This window comes from Enhydra lutris, unplaced genomic scaffold, assembly GCF_002288905.1.
Source record: "Enhydra lutris kenyoni isolate GAN:26980312 unplaced genomic scaffold, ASM228890v2 scaffoldscaffold2, whole genome shotgun sequence".
Classification (NCBI taxonomy): Eukaryota; Metazoa; Chordata; class Mammalia; order Carnivora; family Mustelidae; genus Enhydra; species Enhydra lutris.
The window spans coordinates 54,201,537-54,221,125 of NW_019154086.1; the positions used below are offsets into that span (position 1 = coordinate 54,201,537).

General features: G+C 36.0%; 1 protein-coding gene across 1 annotated transcript in view; it reads right to left on the bottom strand.

Annotated features, from left to right (window-relative positions):
- Positions 1–19,589, bottom strand: part of LOC111151188 (ATPase H+ transporting V1 subunit A) — a 63,272-nt gene that overhangs the window by 42,511 nt on the left and 1,172 nt on the right. The window lies entirely within an intron of this gene.

Below are 19,589 nucleotides of genomic sequence, written 5' to 3' on the forward strand. Positions count from 1 at the left end.
AAAATCTTAAAAAAAAAAAAAAAAGAAAGAATAAACATTTTAATGTTATACAGATTTCACATTGCTATTTTAAAAAAGAAGAATGGGGGTGCCTGAGTTGCTTAGTCGGTTAAGTGTTCGACTCTTGATTTCATCTCAGGTCTTGATTTCAAGCTCTGCATTGAGCTCCATGCTTGGTGTGGAGCCTACTTTAAAAAAAAAAAAAAAGTCAGGGGCGCCTAGGTGACTCAGGAGTTAAGCTTCTGTCTTTGGCTTAGGTCGTGATCCCAAGGTCCTGGAATCGAGCCCTGCATGGGGCCCCCTGCTCGGCAGGAAGCCTGCTTCTCCCTCTCCCACTCCCGCTGCTTGTGTTCCCTCTCTCTCTGTCTCTCTCTGTCAAATATATAAATAAAATCTTTTTTTTTTAAAGTTAAATAAATAAATAAGAATGGATAGATCAAAAAGTTAAGAACAAAGGCAAACATAAGGTCATTAAATAGTTTACAAAAATTACTGAGATGGACAATAAGGAAATGTGCAGACAAATGTGAGAACCAAAGAGTAGAGTATAGAAAAATCACAGATGGCAAACCGTACTAACGGAATCAGGAAAAATTTATTCCTCTTGGAATAAAACTTTTTGAGGACATGCACACATACACCCCTCCACTTATAAAAAAAAAAGGTATTTCTGTACAAGAAACAGTAACTGTAAAAGCTAGGTGAACGCTTAAGTGGGGAACAGAATTCAAACTATCAGCTACATATGCTTTAGGTTTATTGACAGTCTTGCCCACAATTTTTACAGTATTTCTAGAAATAAGCAATTAAGATTCCTTTTACTTCAAATTTTTATAAATAAAATGGTACTATAGTATGGAATAACCCGAAGTTTTAGCTAAGAACCCCAAATACTTTATTTACTGTGTAAGTTCTATGGTATATAAATTTATAGGCTAGAAGCCTATGATCAATGATAAGCCATGATATGAATATACTTGCGTATCCCTGCTTTCAGGGAGCATGTTTATTATTTTCTGGCCCCTCCTTCCACACAGCAAAGTGCCTTGCACAGCAGTAACTTGATAAAAATGTCTGAAAATGAAAATAGATAATATCAACTACTATTCATTACACACATATTACACTCCAGGCATTATGTTAAAAAACGGGCACATATCATTTAACACTTAACAGTCTTATGACACTGGTGGTGTTTGATTAGGTGATAGGTTTTGAGACTTAAGCCACCTACTTGAGACAACAGAGCTATACAGTGGTGAAGCCCAGATTTAGTCTCGTTTTAATGCGTAGGCATTTTACCATAAATAATTCAAAACACCTTATTTCAGCCAACAGCTCTATTACTTTTTCCTTTTTAAAGCCAAGGGTGCCTGTTTTTCATTAGTAACTGAATCTATATTAAAATTACAAAGGTTGAGGCACCTTGGGTGGCTCAGGTCATGATCCCAGGGTCCTGGGATAGAGCCCTACATCAGCCTCCCTGCTCGGCGGGAAGCCTGTTTCTCCCTCTCCCACTCCTCCTGCTTATTGTGTTCCCTTTCTCACTGTGTCTCTCTGTGTCAAATAAATAAACAAAATCTTTAAAAAAAAAATTACAAAGGTTAATATGTAGGTAAAGGGAGATGAAAAAAGGTGACAGATCATTCACAAACTAAAGAATAAGAACAACAACCAGGAATTGACTGCTCCTAAAATATCCATCTCCTAAAAAAATTGTGATTCTTTAAAAAAAAAAAAAAAGAAAGAAAGAAAGACTTATCTATTATTTGATGTGGGGGGCAGTTTAGGGAGGGGTGGAGGGAGAGAACAAGGGAGAGAAGCAGACTCTTTGCAGAGCATGGCATGTAGCCGGACGCAGGGCTTGATCCCACCATCCTGAGACCATGACCTGAGCCAGAATCAACAGTTGGATGCTTAACCAAATGAGACACCCAGGTATCCCCTAAAACTAAAATTCTTAAAGAACAGGGCAAATGCCATATTTTATTAGTGCCTAGCTTTATAATACACACCTAACCAATTTATTATAATAGGAAGGAAGGAGGGAAAGAAGGAAGGAAGGAAAAAAGGGAGAAAGGAAGGAAGGACGGACAGACAGACTGTCAATGAAGTACAAAATGAATGGGCATATCTAAGTAGAAAATGAACATCTTTGGAGCAAATAAGAATATTAATGAAAACAGACCGAATTCTGTTACTGTTAATAACAGGGAACTGTAGTGGAAACTTGCTGGTTAATAGACTGTCATAAATTTGGAACAATGAAGCTACATAAATAGTACCCAAGTGAGAAATTCCTCTTATTTTTCTTATTTCTTGGATAAAACTTAAACTGGAGTGTAAAAAAGTTCTAGTGAAGCTAATATTACTATCCCATTTGACTTTTTGTGAATTTTTAGAACATTTTCTCGATTTCAGGTTGAAAAAAAATGAATCCCTGGGGCGCCTGGGTGGCTCAGTGGGTTGAGCCGCTGCCTTCGGCTCAGGTCATGATCTCGGGGTCCTGGGATCGAGTCCCGCGTCGGGCTCTCTGCTCAGCGGGGAGCCTGCTTCCCTCTCTCTCTCTCTCTCTCTGCCTGCCTCTCTGTCTGCTTGTGATCTCTCTCTGTCAAATAAATAAATAAAAAATCTTAAAAAAAAAAAAATGAATCCCTGAAGAAAGTCCCTTGATTAATTTCCTAACTTACCTACGATGTAAGAAGCCAAGAGAGCCAAATGATATAAATAATAAAGAAAATAAGCGTGTATTACATAATTTTAAAGTTTATTTTCAAAAGCAATATGCTTACAATTTTTAAAATACTCAAAAGTCTCATCACTTAAATGTTGACTTATTTCCTCACAATTTTTGACATTCTTGTAATCAATACTGTAATATATTCTCACATATTGTGAGAATTCTCACATGAGTATTATCTTAAACTGTGTAATATTTGATTAAAGGAATGCCATAGCTTACCTAATAATTCTCCTTACTGGGTAATGAGACAGCTTCCCACTTTTTGCTATTTTTATTTTTTACACTTTGCTAGTATACTTTTATTTATTTTAACTTACTAACTAGGGGAAGCGAAGGTAAGACAACACACTAAGGATCCATAAGGATACTCTTTTATGCTGATGTCTCATAAGAGCAGTTCTTACACACACACACACACATGCACACACACACACACACACACACACACCCCTACCTAGACGTAATACCATATTTCATCTAATCTAAGGTACCATCAACTGTAACATACTCTTCAATTATACTCCAGAAATTTTAGGACATTAATTTCACAGTTGTTAAAATGTTGGGGGGGGGGGAGGAATGTACTTCCTAGAAATAATAATACACAGTATTAGTACTGAATACAGTATGATATTTATACCGAAGGAGGTCAGACTTGTCAACTGTCATTAGAATCAAGACTAAGAAATAGAAAACAGATTTCTAAACTGCTAAGATGACTGTCTTTACGTTTCTACAGTTTCAAGAGACCTTAGTATTATTTTTTTTTTAAAGATTATTTATTTATTTATTTGACAGAGAGAGAGATCACAAGTAAGTGGAGAAGCAGGCAGAGAGAGAGGAGAAGGCAGGCTCCCCAGTGAGCAGAGAACCTATGCGGGGCTTGATCCCAGGACCTTGGGATCAGGACCTGAGCTGAAGGCAGAGGCTTTAACCCACTGAGCACCCAGGTGCCCCACCTTCGTATTATCTTGACTCAATTTATGCACAATTTAAAAATATTACCTAATATTTTAGAACACTGAAGATTTAAAGTAACAAAATACTAAATTATTAGAGGGCTACACTCCAAGAATAAATAAAGTAGATAATGAAAGAGACTGTGAATTAAGGGTATAAGAATTACCTATAACCATCAAGGAAAGGTCAATTTGGGTTTATTAGTTTCTAAGAAATATAGGAAGCAATTTGGCAATATGGATCAAGGGCCTTAAATGTTCAACCCCCCCCCCTTTTAAAGATTTTATTTATTTATTTGACAGACAGAAATCACAAGCAGGCAGAGAGGCAGGGAGGTGGGGGGAAACAGGCTCCCCGCTGAGCAGAGAGCCCGACTCGGGGCTCGATCCCAGGACACTGGGATCATGACCTGAGCTGAAGGCAGAGACTTAAACTACTGAGCCACCCAGGTGCCCCCCTCAAACCGTTTGATTATAAATTGTACCTCTGGGAACCTATTTAACATGCAGATAAGGATTTATTTACATATGTGTTTAACAATGCAAAAATTAAAAACTTGAAATAACTTTAAGATCTAATAACAAAATGAAGTATTAATTTATTTGAAATCCTACAGTCTTCCCCTAACCCCCAGGGTATTTAATAATAATAATGAAATTTCTTGTGTTAAACAGCCTGCAAGTCCAAGTTCACAGTACCAAGCACTGTCCTCAGCAAATTCTCTTCTGAGAGGACCCTTAACCTTCATGGCCTCTGAGCACCACAACGGTTGTATAGCTTTTGTACAGGCTGTCTCAGATAAACTGCAGCTGAAGTGACCATGCCAATTAAAAAAAATGTCAGCGGTCATGTATGAGAACTATCCCCTTTCAAAGTAATCAACCTAGAAATTTTTCAACCATTGCTCAAAACACTAAGAAACTTCTCCTGGAAACTGCCTATGATTACGATGTCACTCTTTCAACTGTTAATTAAGGAGAAATTTTCTGGAAATATGTTTTCCCAGTAAACATATCCCAAACAGCCAACCTGGCCAAATACAAGTAATACACATATCTGAGAACAATGTACACAGGAGAGTCAGCACAAACAGTGTTGCAGTGAAAATGCTATTACACTTGTATTATAAAGTGTTATTTATGTATTCAAATGGATCTGTCCTGTCACTTATTTTATGGATGGAATAGAAGAGATAAAAGGTTTACAAAGTGTACAAAGACACATTAACCTAATGTTAAAAGAAACATCACCATAAACAGGTTCACCTTCAACTCAGGAATTCATAAAATCTCTGCAATGAAAATATGACCTTAAGGACAAAGTGTGCACAAAGGTAGGAAAGAACAGTGCCTAGTATAGGTGAGAAAACATTTCACAACATGGACTTAAAGGTATGACTTTAGTCAAAAGTTCACAGACATTTCCAATTCAGAGGGCAAGAAGTTGCATTTCTAATGGTTTGCCGAGTATTCCATGATTAATAACAACCAGGGTTTATTTATTTAACTAAAGTAGCTGTGGGGAGAGAAGGATTTAATCACAGATAGAGGTTTTCAATAGTATGATGTGCTAAGGAATTAACTTCCAGTTCCTCTGGGTATGTGTTCAGTCTTCAATATTGCTCCTTTGTCATACTTGCTACTACTGTAATTAAAAATCTGTGAACAGAGTTGTTCAATGTCTGTCTCCACTGCCAGACTGTAAATGTCAGGGAAACAGGGGCTATACCTGTCTCATTCGTTGAGTACCCCAATTACATAGTAAAGCACCCTGACACAGAGTAGACAATTACTAAATACTGCTCAGTGACAATACTGGCAAAGGTTATGTGGGAAATAAGCACACTCATTCACTGAGTGAAAACTGATACAACTTTGAAGTGCACTAAATACACATCTTGGCCTAATGCCCAATGGCCAAGATAAAAAAAACAAAAAAAAAACAAAAAAAAAAAAACAGTACTTAGGTGAGGCCAAAGGAAAACCAAATACCATCATCACAGAATGATCTTCTAATATAAAACCTTTTGTTAGAAGCTGAAAATCCTGAAATCTTTTTTTTTTTTTAAAGATTTTATTTATTTATTTGACAGGTAGAGATCACAAGTAGGCAGAGAGACAGGCAGAGAGAGAGAGAGAGGAGGAAGCAGGCTCCCCGCTGAGCAGAGAGCCCCATGCAGGGCTCGATCCCAGGACCCTGAGACCATGACCTGAGCTGAAGGCAGAGGCTTTAACCCACTGAGCCACCCAGGCGCCCCAAAAATCCTGAAATCCTAATGGTTATTTTGCTTATTATGAATGTCAAAAAACCAAATCATTCTACAAAGAATACATAAAATCTCTATCGTTCTGCCTGGTATGATGATTTACAATTCTATAAACAGGGGCGCCTGGGTGGCTCAGTGGTTAAAGCCTCTGCCTTCAGCTCAGGTCATGATCTCAGGGTCCTGGGATTGAGTCCCGCATCCGGCTCTCTGCTCAGCAGGGAGCCTGCCTCCTCCTCTCTCTCTGCCTGCCTCTCTGCCTACTTGTGATCTGTCTGTCAAATAAACAAGCAAAAAAAATCTTTAAAAAAATTATACATTTATTAGCTCAAAATGGCTATATAAACAGATATAAGCGGACAACTGACTTTTGACAAAAGTGCAAAGGCAATTCAGTGGAGAAAGTCTTTTAATAAGTGGTAGAACAAGTTTATATGCAAATGCAAAAAAAAAAGGTACTTCAATCCATATCTTGTAGCATATACAAAAATAAACTAAAATTGGATGGTAGACCTAAATGTAAAACCTGAAAACCATAAACTTCCTTTGTGATCTTGGACTAGGTAGATTTATTAGATAAAATACTCAAAACACAGTCCATAAAAGAACAACTGATATCTTATACTTCCTGAAAATCACAAGCTTTTGCTCTTCAAAATACTGTTAGAACAAAAAGCCAAGTTCCAGACTGGGCAAATATATTTGCAAAGCATAAATATAATAAAGGACATATCCAGAATATATTTTAAAATTCCCAAAACTGGGTATAAAAAAACACAGTTAATATGACAAGCAAAGGATTTGAAAAATATTTCACTAAGGAAAATATATGGATGGTAAATAACTACATGAAAGATGCTTAACATCATTAAGAGGCAAACTATTATTATTTTTTTTATTAAGAGGCAAATTAAAAGCAAAATAAAATGCTACTTCATACCTAATAGAATAGCTAAAATTAAAAAAAGAAAACCCACAGAAAATGTTGGTAAGGATATAGAACTAGAACTATCATATACTGGTGGCAGGAATGTAAAATGATACAAGCATTTTGGAAAACAATTTAGCAGTTTCTGAAAAAGCTAAACATACACCTACATAGGATCCAGCCGTTCTACTCCTCGGTATTTATCCATAAGAAATGAAAGCTTATGGGGCACCTGGCTGGCTCAGTCGGTAGAGCATGAGACTGGTGATCTTGGGGTTATTAGTTTGAGCCCCACATTGGGTATAGAGATTACTTAAAAATAAGATTAAAAAAATACCTTAAAATAAAAACAATTTAAAAAAGAAATGAAAGCTTATGTGCAAAGACTTTCATACGGATGTTTATAGCAGTTTTATTTATAACAGCCAAAAAGTGGAAAGACAACCCTAATATCTACCAACAGATGAATAGATAAACAAATCTTGGTATAGTTATACAATGAAATAATACTCAGCAATGAAAAAAATGAAAAACTGAAATGCTTAACAACCTGGAAGGATCCCAAAATAATTATGCTAACTAAAAGGCAGACACGGAAAAAAAAAGGTTCTATTTAATTAAATTCTAGAAAACGCAAACTAACCTACAATGACAGAAAAAAGATCAATGGTTGCTTAGAAATGCGTAGTGGGGAGATACAGAAGTAAGGGATTACAAGGAAGAATGAGAAAAAACCTTTTGGAGGTGATGACATGTTCACTATATCGCTTGCAGTGATGGTTTCACAGGTGTATACATGTATCAAAACACCAAATACTTTAAATATGTGCAAGTATGTCAATTATACCTCAGTAAAACTATTTTTTCCAAAAGCACAAAGCATTAGCAATATGACTTCCACAGGTTATAAACACTTACACAGTATATACCACATTCATTTTTTTTTTACTTGTCAATTAATAGTTGTAAAAGACAACGTGGCTTATGAAACTCAGAAGAGAATCTTAACCTCAGGAGCATCACAGGGGGAACTGGCAAAAACAGCCTAACAGGTTTTTATCTGTTTAGAATGAATTTATGTAGCTCCCGATAAGGCTGTATACTTCAATATCCTCAAATTCAGCAAATCCTGGGAATACTTAACAGCTCAGGAGTACCGAAGTCAGATATGCCTTTAAAGTACTTAATTATCTATGTTTTCAGAACAGGACTTAATGGCAGTATCTTGGATGAGGATTTTGGAAAAATCTTAACCTTATCTCAAATGAATTTTTGAAATATGAGGTATAGAAAGGTTTGTATTCCAAGTCGCAGGCAAAGCTCTGATATTTTGGATATCAAAGTTGTTATGGTTCAATGACTCATTTAGAGGATAAAGTAGAGGGAGAGTTATTGTCTATTGTTTTATACTGCTCTAGTTAGAAATAGTTCACAATAAAGAATTGATAACCTGTTTATCTCTGCATCATTATAGGTATTTCCCCCACCCTCCTAATCCAACAGTATCTTCGGGTGAGGATGAGATCATATTTAAAACACACACCCACGGCGGAACAATAGCAAGTACTGTAAATCTGCATTCAAGTACTGTAGACACATTTGAGCACTGTAGGTACAGGTAAGTTGGGACCTGAGCAGATTCTGTATTTTAAGTGTCTGTTTAGGATCACATTAAAGAATTTGGTGTCAATCAGCCTGCCTTTTTGAATTAAAGATAATTTTTTGCCTTTCTTGAAACAAAGGAGACAGGACACTGAGCAGAAGTATAGTTGAAACAATCTGTGGATGCTATAACTCAGCTGAATAAAACCCCCCACTGCCCAATTCTGCATTACCTAAGACCAGGACTTACAGGTAATCGAAAACCCATTTTTCACAAGAAAATACATAATTATTTGTACATTTAGCTATCACACTCTCAATGGTCTTATTAATTGGCAATCTGATTTCCTATTTATTTATTTGAAAGCACTTACATAATTGTTTTGGTACATAAAATTGGCAACTTTCACAATTATTAACTATCAGCATTTTGCTCTTTCAATGGTACACATTCAGACTTCAATTTATAGCATTTCAATGCATAAATCACCTACGCAATACTTCAAATCATAATGAGAATACTTACCATTATTTCAAAGTACCAAAGAAGTCCAAATGTTCTACTTTGTTCTTATACTGGCATTGTTACACTAAGTAGATATGATAGGTAGCCTATGCTATCACAAGATGGTAGATCACTCATAATTCAGGGATGCTAGAAATGTTTAAGGCATTTCGCTACTCAGGTTCCCAAAGACTCAAGCTAAATGATTTGGCAGATTTCAGCACGAGATTGAGGACAAATCTGCACTTTTGTGCATTGCTAAATTCTAGAGTAATTTGGCCATTTCCACCAAATGTCAAAAGGTACATATCCTTTGACCCAGTTCTTCCATATACAGGAATTTCCTTAATGTGTACAAAATGTCCTGTTATCAAAATATAATAGTCTGTTTCTTATATCAAAAGTTTGAAAATGTCCATTACTATGGAGACTAGTTAAATAACTTGACATAGTATAAGCAGCTGTAATACTCAGCAGTATTAAGATAAACTCTGGAAAGATGCTCTGGATTCAAATCCTGAGTTGTATTATGAACTGTGTGACACTGCTGGACATTTAACCACCCCATGCCTAATTTGCTTCATTTATTAAATGGGGATAAATACAGCACCTATTTCATAAGGTTTCTCTGAGGCTTCCATGAATGAATACAACTAAAACATTACGAAAAAGTGCCTGGATCAGTAGTAAACTCTCAATAAATGTTACATATGATGATGATGACACATTAGTACAATTGAATACTAGACTATTATTTAAAAGAATGATGTCGCCTCAACTGTACAAATGTAAAAAGATCTCCAAGATAACATTGTTAAGTGAAAAATGTAATGTCCAGAACAATGTGAAGAGGTACTACCTTTGAGGTGGAGAAACAACAACAAAAAAAGGATTGGGAGAGAAGGAGAAAACACACACATATAAGTACATAATTTTTACTGCATTTGTACATGTATTATCCATTCAACTTGATTAAAAATATTACTGAATGATTCAGTGAGTGCTAAAACAATTAAGCCAAGTAATAAAATTACTGTATATACCTAACTGAACAAAGAGCAGAGTAACTAAACAATAATGACAAATATTTATATAGATCTTATTATGTGCCAATAGATCTAATCACTTTCCTTATATAATTCATTTAATCCTCACAACACTTAACAAAGTAAATACTTTTACTATCTATATTTTAAAGCTGAGAAAAACGCAGACAGATAAAAACAACTTCCTCCAAAGTCACACTGCTAGGAAGCAGCAGAGCCAGGATGTGACCCAGTCGGTCTCCAGTGCTTATGCCCTTAACCTCCTTGCTATGTTGCCTCTCAATACTACTTGAAAATTACTTGTTATTTACATATATCCCAATTATTTTCAAAAAGAAATCTGTATGTGTTGTGATAAAGAACATATATACCATCAAATTAGTAATATTGGTAATGAAAAGAGGAAAACAAAAAAGATGAACATGAGAAACAAATACAGATGTTTTAAACATGCAACAAATCCAACTCTAAAGCATCTGCCATTTTCTTTTTTTTTAAGTTTTTTTTTTTTTTTTTTTGGTCAGAAAGAGCACAAGCAGGGGGAACAGAAGAGGGAGAGGGTGAGGCAGATTCCCCACTGAGCAGGGAGCCTGATGCGGAGTTTGATCCCAGGACCCTGGGATCACGACCTGAGCTGAAGGCAGATGCTTAACCAACTGAGCCACCCAGGTACCCTGCCATTTTCTATTAAAGCCTTGAACAATGTATTAACTTCAGCCTCTTAAAAGGACTGAAATAAAGTAATAAATAATTATCAATACTTTTAATTTTGCCTCTTTAAAGACATTCTTATTTGAGGGGCACCTGGCCTGGCTCAGTGGGTACAGCATGTAACTCTTAATCTCAGAGTTACGAGTTCAAGCCCCACATTGGACATAGAGCTTACTTTAAAAAAAAGAAAGAAAAAAAAAGATATTCTTAATTAAAGCTTTCCTAAGGAGAGTTACTTATTGTATCTGGTTTTTTGGTGTTTTGTTTTTTTTTTTAATTATTAACTAAAACCCAAATGTAGACTTTTCCTTATTCTGATTTTGTCATGTGATTAAGTCAGGGGATACACCCCATATTTGTGCAATATTCTCTATCTCCCAGGCATAAAGAGTTTCTGGAAAACTTAATATCGACACCAAAAATAAAAAGTATATTTGCAACCCAATCTGGTAATGCCTAGCATTTCCCTGCACATTTTTTTTTTTTTTTTAAGATTTTATTTATTTATTTGACACAGAGAGAGAGAGAGATCACGAGTAAGCAGAGAGGCAGGCAGAGAGAGAGGGGGAAGCAGGCTCCCTGACAAGCAGAAAGCCCGATGTGGGGCTCGATTCCAGGACCCTGAGATCATGACCTGAGCCGAAGGCAGAGGCTTAACCCACTGAGCCACCCAGGAGCCCCTCCCTGCACATTCTTAATGACAATTTCTTATTGGGTACACAAAGGTTACCACATATACAAAATTAAGGAGAATTTATGGAATTATCAGGATAATTTATACACTTTCCCCTCAGACATGAGAATAAGTCAAAAAATATTTCAGATAATTGCCATTTCTGGTCATTTCAAGTGGTACTTTTCTCCTTACTAATTCCTTCTTTGCCCTATCAGAATGTTTATTTTTTTTTTTAAGGTCAACGGCTTTGTTTTTTTGTAATTATAGATACACTATGTTCATTGTAAAAATAAAAACACAGTAATATAGAAATGTGTAAGGACAAAAGTAAAAATCACCTGAAATGCCCATCCAACCACTCTGAGATAGCCACTAGACATTTTGGTGACTATCTTTTGTTGCAATTCATCTTGTACAGACATATGTAAACAGTTTTACATGCATGTTATTGCGGGTACTTTTTTCTTTTTTCTTTTGCTTATTCTTCCAATGTTAACTGTTTAAGCATACACAAAACTCAAAGCGTTTTTTCAACTGTTTTACAAAAATGGAATCTCATTACATACATTTCTCTAACTTTGCCTTTGTCACTTAAGATACAGGATGGAGATCCTTTCAACTCATCAGTATAGAATTAAATCCCATTTTTTAATAACTTCAAAAATATTCTAGGATATGCCTATGCCATGATTTATATAATGTACTCCTGACAGACATTCCGTGTGTTCCCAGGTTTTTGCTACTATAAAACATTGCTGCAATCAACATTTACATAAATTTAAAAGATTGTATTTATTTATTTGAGAGAGAGAGTGAGAGAGCACATGAGCAGGAGGAAGGGCAGAGGAAGAGGGAGAAGCAGGCTCCCCATTGAGCAGTGAGCCTGACAAGGAGCTCAACCTCAGGAACCCAAGATCATGACCTGAGCCCAAGGCTGACACTTAACTGACTGATCCATTCAGGCACCTGTCTTCATTTCTAAGGAAAAGTTGCCACAGAGTGGAACTGCTGGATGGAAAAATATATATTTTCAGTATTAACAGATACTAATTGTTTACTAAAAACACTGTAACAATTCACATCTCCACTAGCATCCCGTGAGAAAGTCTTCTACCTCAGATCCCTACTAGCAGTAGGTTTACCACTTAAAATTTTCGCCAGTCAGAAAAGAATATTTCATTGTCAGCATATCGATTGCTAGTGAAGTTTTATGTCTTTTTTTTCACATTTGTTGAATAAATTTCTCTTCTATCAAGTTCTGGTACATGTTTATCTATGTTTCTATTGTATGGACTTTTACTTAATATGTAATAGTTCTTACAAATGTTAACTCTTTAACTGTTATACATACTTCAAACACTTTTTTTCAAATTTGCTTTTTGTTATTTATCTTTGCCATTGAAAGTTACTACATCTAGAATGTATGTACAAAGAAAATTCAGGGGATTAATATTTTAAATATTTTATTGTTTACATTTAAGTTTTAAATCCCTCTCAAATTATTTTGTGCCTGTGCTGCAAAGCAGCGCTCCACTTTATTTTCTTCTAGGCAGACAAGTTGTGTCAGTTACTTTTACTATATATGTGCCATTTTCTCCCACTGGATTGAAACAGAGCTTTGTCATGTAATTAATTCCCTTTGATATGCAGGAATTTAATTCTGCTTTTAAAATTTTGCTGTGCTTATATATGCCTAAAAATATATCTGCACTGATAAAATTAAATAACTTATTTAGTTATCTGGATAAACTGAAACATTTTCACTTCAGATATTCAGATAATTAAGATGAAATCCTTATTTATTTATTTATTTTAAGATTTTATTTATTTATTTGACAGGCAGAGATCACAAGTAGGCAGAGAGGCGGGCAGAGGCAAAAAGAGAGAAGCAGGCTCCCCACTGAGAAAGGAGTCCGATGCGGGACTCCATCCCAGGGGCCTGGGATCATGACCTGAGCCGAAGGCAGCCGCTTAACTGACTGAGCCACCCAGGTGTCCCTGAAATCCTTATTTAAATGCCTTAATTCTCCATATCAAATTCTTAAAAATTTGCTGCCCAAAGCAATGACTATTGATTGTAGAAATTCACATGCACAAAAGGAAGAGTAATTCTGAATCTTTCTTTAATTTCCTATTCTAGAGATAATCACTTATTTTGATGCATTTCCTTCCAATTTTCTTTTCTTTTTTTTTTCCTTCCAATTTTCCATTCTGTATATATAATCACCACTACATAGTTCTTATCATGCTCTTTCTTCAATTTTACAAATATTTTCCAAATTAATTAGTCTTCTCCATTCTACTTTTAAATAAACACTCCTTTTTAAAAAACTAAAGAAATAACTAAAACAAAATATGAAGTCTGGTGGTTTTTCATTGCTCAAACACATCTGGAGCTCTTCTGTATCATACCAAGCATTATCCATTTTATTTTCAACGAAGTATGCTTAACTGCTTTTCAGAAAAGAAACAAACATGACATGTTATAGGTATAATTTTAAGAAAGATTTATCACCAAAAGAACAAGTTTTTATAGAGAGCATTAAGAGTCAAAACTGGAAATTTTTTGCTACCATAAAAGTAGCCAGGTTAATCTGAAAATACCTATGAATACCAATTTTTATTTTTAATTTTTTAAATATTTTATTTATTTATTTGACAGAGAGAGACAGCGAGAGAGGGAACATGAGCAGGGGAAGTGGAGAGAGAGAAGCAGGCTTCCTGCTGAGCAGGGAGCTCTATTTGGGGCTCAATCCAAGGACCCTGGGATCATGACCTAAGCTGAAGGCAGATAGATGCTTAACAACTGTGCAGCTCAGGCACCCTGAATACCAATTTTTAAGAACAGTCTAATTATGGTTATAAAATTTATTAAACAGAGCTAACAACAAACAAATATAAAAGGGAGTTTTAAATAAGTTAGTCATAGACAATTTTATCACAGTAGTTAGCTAATTTTAAAAGTAGCTTTGATAGTTTCAAGTAAAAAGAAGAACCTATACAGGGAATATATACACCCATTCCAGTTCTCTTCATAAACACATACACAAAAAATATATTTACTATATATACAATATGTATATACTATATGCATAAAAGAATACACTTATACAAACCAGAGTCACTTTCATTTCACAATAGGAAAAAAAAGAATTGTAAAACCTTTAAAGTCTCTACAGAAGGAAATTAAAGAAATTAAATGGAAAACACTGACCACAATTTATTTCACCAAAATATAGAGGTTAACATTAAATTCAATAATCTCTTCATAAAATTTTTCCTTAGAACAAATGAGTAATAAATTTTTCAGGATTAAGGTGAAACATAAACTCATGATAACTATTTTTCAATTATTATCTAATTTACTGGTATTTTTCCAGTATAAAACCATTAATCTTTGTGAATCATGAATTTAGAAGGAGAATTTTTTTACTCTAGTTCATGTCCCTGTTATATTCTCTACATACCCCTACTCCATCTGAGGACAAAAATGAAATATAAAGACATGTAAAATAAAAGGTAAAATTTTTTAACATAAGCATAAACTCAAAAGTCCCTTCTCTGTAACTCTGTACAATTTTAATGTATTTTTATAATGCACTGTAGGGATAAAAATTTAGGAAGAGAAGAAATACCTCCTTAATTGATTCCACATATTAATAATCATGAGCTTTGGAAAATCTATATAAAAACATTAAGTCACTGATGTTGCCAAAATAATGGGACTCATGTTGATATTTCTCAGTTTCTATTGATATATCTGTTTTAGAATCTTTGCTGTAAGTACATTTTTCTAGTCCTCTATTTTTTGGTTATAGCCTCATTTCAAATTATATTCGTTTCTCTTCATCCCAAACTTGTTCAATTTTAAAGGTTGCCTCAAGTGTCCTTCAAAAATTCAGTATATAGAAGGCACCTGGGTGGCTCCATTGGTTAAGTGGCTGCCTTTAGCTCAGGTCATGATCCCAGGACACTGGGATGGAGCCCCACATTCAGCTCCCTGCTCAGCGAGGTGCCTTCTTTTGCCCCTCCTCCCTGCTCATGCTTGCTCATGTGCACATATGGGCAGTGCTCTCTTTCTGTCTTAAATAAATAACATCTTTGGGGCGCCTGGGTGGCTCAGTGGGTTAAGCCGCTCCCTTCGGCTCAGGTCATGATCCCAGAGTCCTGGGATCGAGTCCCACATCGGGCTCTCTGCTCTGCAGGGAGCCTGCTTCCCTTCCTCTCTCTCTGCCTGCCTCTCTGCCTACTTGTGATCTCTGTCTGTCAAATAAATAAATAAAATTTAAAAAAATAAATAAATAAATAAATAACATCTTAAAAAAAAATTCAGCATATAAAACCAAACCAGATAAAAGTAAACAAAAATTTACAAAGCATGTACTAGGGTCCCTGTATTCATGATCTAATTTAATAGCACCTATGGGATAAGCTTAAATATGAGAAAATTTAAGCTTAGATTAAATAAATTGTCCAAGATCATACAGCCTAAATAAGTGGTAGGGCCAGAACCTGAACCCAGGTCAGTATGACTGGGAAGTCTATACTCACAAGTCTACACTATATTGCTTTACATTTAAATACCAGTTAGTTTTGGGGATGCCTGGGTGGCTCAGTTGTTAAATATTTGCCTTCAGCTCAGGTCATGATCCCTGGGTCCTGGGATCCAGTCCCACATCAGGCTCCCTGCTCAGCAGGAAGCCTGCTTCTCCCCCTACTCCACTCCCTCTGCTTATGTTCCCTCTCTCACTGTCTCTCTCACTCTCTGTCAAATAAATAAATAAAATCTTAAAATAAATACCACTTAATTTTAAAAATACTTTCATATAAAGGGGAACCCTCCTACACTGTTGGTGGGAATGCAAGCTGGTGCAACCACTCTGGAAACCAGCATGGAAGTTCCTCAAAAAGTTGAAAATAGAGCTACCCTACGACCCAGTAATTGAAAATCTGGGTATTTACCCTAAAGATACAAACACAGTGATCCAAAGGGGCACGTGCACCCGAATGTTTATAGCAGCAATGTCCACAACAGCCAAACTATGGAAAGAATCTAGACGTCCATCAACAGATGAATGGATAAAGAAGAGGTGGCGTATATATATACAATGGAATACTATGCAGCCATCAAAAGAAATGAAATCTTGCCATTTGCGATGACGTGGATCGAACTAGATATGCTTAGCATATAGTATTATGTATTAGTATTATGCTTAGTATTATGCTTAGCAAAATAAATCAATCAGAGAAAGACAACTATCATATGACCTCCCTGATATGAGGAAGTGGAGATGCAACGTGGGGGGTCTGGGGGTTAGGAAAAGAATAAAAGAAACAAGATGGGATCGGGAGGGAGACAAACCATAAGAGACTCTTACATCTCATAAAACAAACTGAGGGTTGCTGGGGGGAGGGGGTTAGGGAGAGGGTGGTGGGTTATGGACATTGGGGAAGGTATGTGCTATGGTGAGTGCTGTGAAGTGTGTAAACCTGGCAATTCACAGACCTGTACCCCTGGGGCTAATAAGACATTATAAGTTTACAAAAAAATTTTTAAAATTATTCAAAAAATACTTTCATATAGATTATCTAGGGTTTCTCTTACTTGAACTCACAATACCCTCAAGAGGAGGTATTAAATTAGTATCAAATCCTAAGCCTCCACTCTCAACTTTACTTTAAAAAGCATATAACTAAAGTGGGAAGGTTGAACAATCATCCCCTGATTTTCACTCTAGTGCTGTATCACTTGTAGCCTATACAGAGCCACATTTTTAAGGACAACTCACTTTTTTTTTTTTAAAGATTTTTATTTATTCGACAGAGAGAGATCACAAGTAGGCAGAGAGGCAGGTAGAGAGAGAGAGGAGGAAGCAGGCTCCCCGCCAAGGAAATAGCCCGATGTGGGGCTCGATCCCAGGACCCTGGGATCATGACCTGAGCCGAAGGCAGAGGCTTTAACCCTCTGAGCCACCCAGGCGCCCCTGGACAACTCACTCTTCTTCCCTTCCATATTTGGACGATAACCATACCTACTAGTAAACATATATGCTGTGAAAATACGTTGATCACAGCATTAATAAAGTCTATGTTTCTGTCTATTCTTCTGACCATGATTTGGATGGTTATTATTACCAAATTATATTTGAAAACTAATAGTATACAACCATAGAAGGAGCTATAATTTTTAAGAGATTTAAAACTAGCTTAACCTTCCTATCAAACATTCATTCAATAAATAAATAAAATTTACTAAAGACTCATCAGGTACTTCAGCATCCTGGTTCTGAAGACACAACAGTAGAGTCACTATCCTTGAACTCCTAGGAGCTTTATGGTTTACTAAGGAACAGCCCAACCAACAGTAATCAAATACAATGTGCTAGAAGTGAAAACAGAAGAACAGAGAACAGTGTGAGCGCTATAGGACTGAGGGGCTAGTTCTGTCAATAGGGGACAAAGCATTCTTGGTGGTGCTGATAATCTACAAAGGCAGAGAAATATTAAGAAAGACCTCAGACACTGCCTACAAGCAATGTCAGGGATCTTAATACAAAAACTCCTGTGGGTCATTTACTGTTGGGACTATAGCTCAATTCCCTAATGAAATTAAGGTTTCTCCCTGTAATACTCATAAACTGGTAAAAAGCTAGCTTCAGGGGTGCCTGGGTGGCTCAGGTGGTTAAGCACTGGACCCTTGATTTTGCCTGGGGTCATGATCTCAGGGTTGTGGGATCAAGCCCCAAGCCTCCTGCCCTGTGCTCAAGGGTAGAGTCTCTCCCTCTGCTCCTACCCTAGCTCTCTCTCCAAAATAAATAAATGAAGTCTTAATTTAAAAAAAAAAAAAGGCAAGTTAGTTTCAGAAATGGCTTCCTAGCTTCAAATCACTTGTTTGTGTATGAATTACACATAATGTTAAAGCTCTTTTTCACACTCAACTTTAATAGCAATTTAGTCACCAATTCCTGCTGCTAATTTCATTAGTGGTCTAAGCTACTGCTTTCAGAGTTCCCTAAAATTGGGGAAATTGTGAAGTAAAACTGCAGACTCATTCACAACCTCTTTCATACTGACATTTTCCCCTCTAGTACTTAATGCTCTTTAGCTGGTTTTTCTCTTTCCTACTTTGGTCTCACCCAGACAGGACTGGTTCGGACTTCCAGAGCTTTTAAAAAATGAGGCTTATTTGCTGGAATGTCACCTGGCCAATGAAGCAACAATGCTTATGTTTTTCTCTCCTCTAGAGATCAGAGCGCCTTACTCTGGAGCAAACTGATGGATGAAACTGTATTTATTTTTGGTAGCATGCATGGCTACCTAAACATACCAGTAGACAGGACAATAGCACAAAATGCTAAAACTGTAAATCCAGGATAGAGGTCTTGTTTATTACTTAGGGAAAGCAAGGCCAATTTTTAAAGTTATGGTTTTTTGGCAAGGAGCATCAATCGGTGGGTTTTTCTTTTTTGAACTTACTATAAAAATGTTTTGTTAAATTAATATTACACTAGGATTTTAACCTTTTGTTCCCCTTAACAAAATCAGTTTATTGTAGAGAATTTGGGTGATACAGAAAACCAAAAACAAATCAATCACATCCACTACTCAAAGATAAAGAATTCCATCTTCCTCACTTTTCAGCCCACTAACGGGATTATTTTATTACATTGGCTAGAAAACTACAAGGTCTAACAGAGAACATGACTTTTCAGTTTTTAAAAAAGTGTAATTTAAATTTTAAAAATCAAATTTGTAACTTCTGTAAGGCCTTTCAATTTAAAAGAACCAGGGGACTTTCTGAGTTTGCAGTATAAATAAAAGAGTTTAACCCCAAACTGGAAAACACTTTTCCCTAAATTAAAGCACCTTGTTTAGGGTCAAAACATTGGTTATACATTACATGTGACGTGGGAGTATACTGGGTTGGGCAAGAACCTAAGCAAAATAATTTCTGTATTTTCACAAAACACTATTCATCAAAATCTGAAGTAGTCACTTGGAGTTACACAAATAGGGAAGGCTAAGAAGGAATATAAGTGCTACTTAATATAAATTTACCCACTGGTCAAGAAATTGATTGGGAACAGCAATTAGGTAGGATTTCAGGTAGAAAGGATGAAAGAGAATGTCAAAGGCAGAAAATATAAAGTAAGTG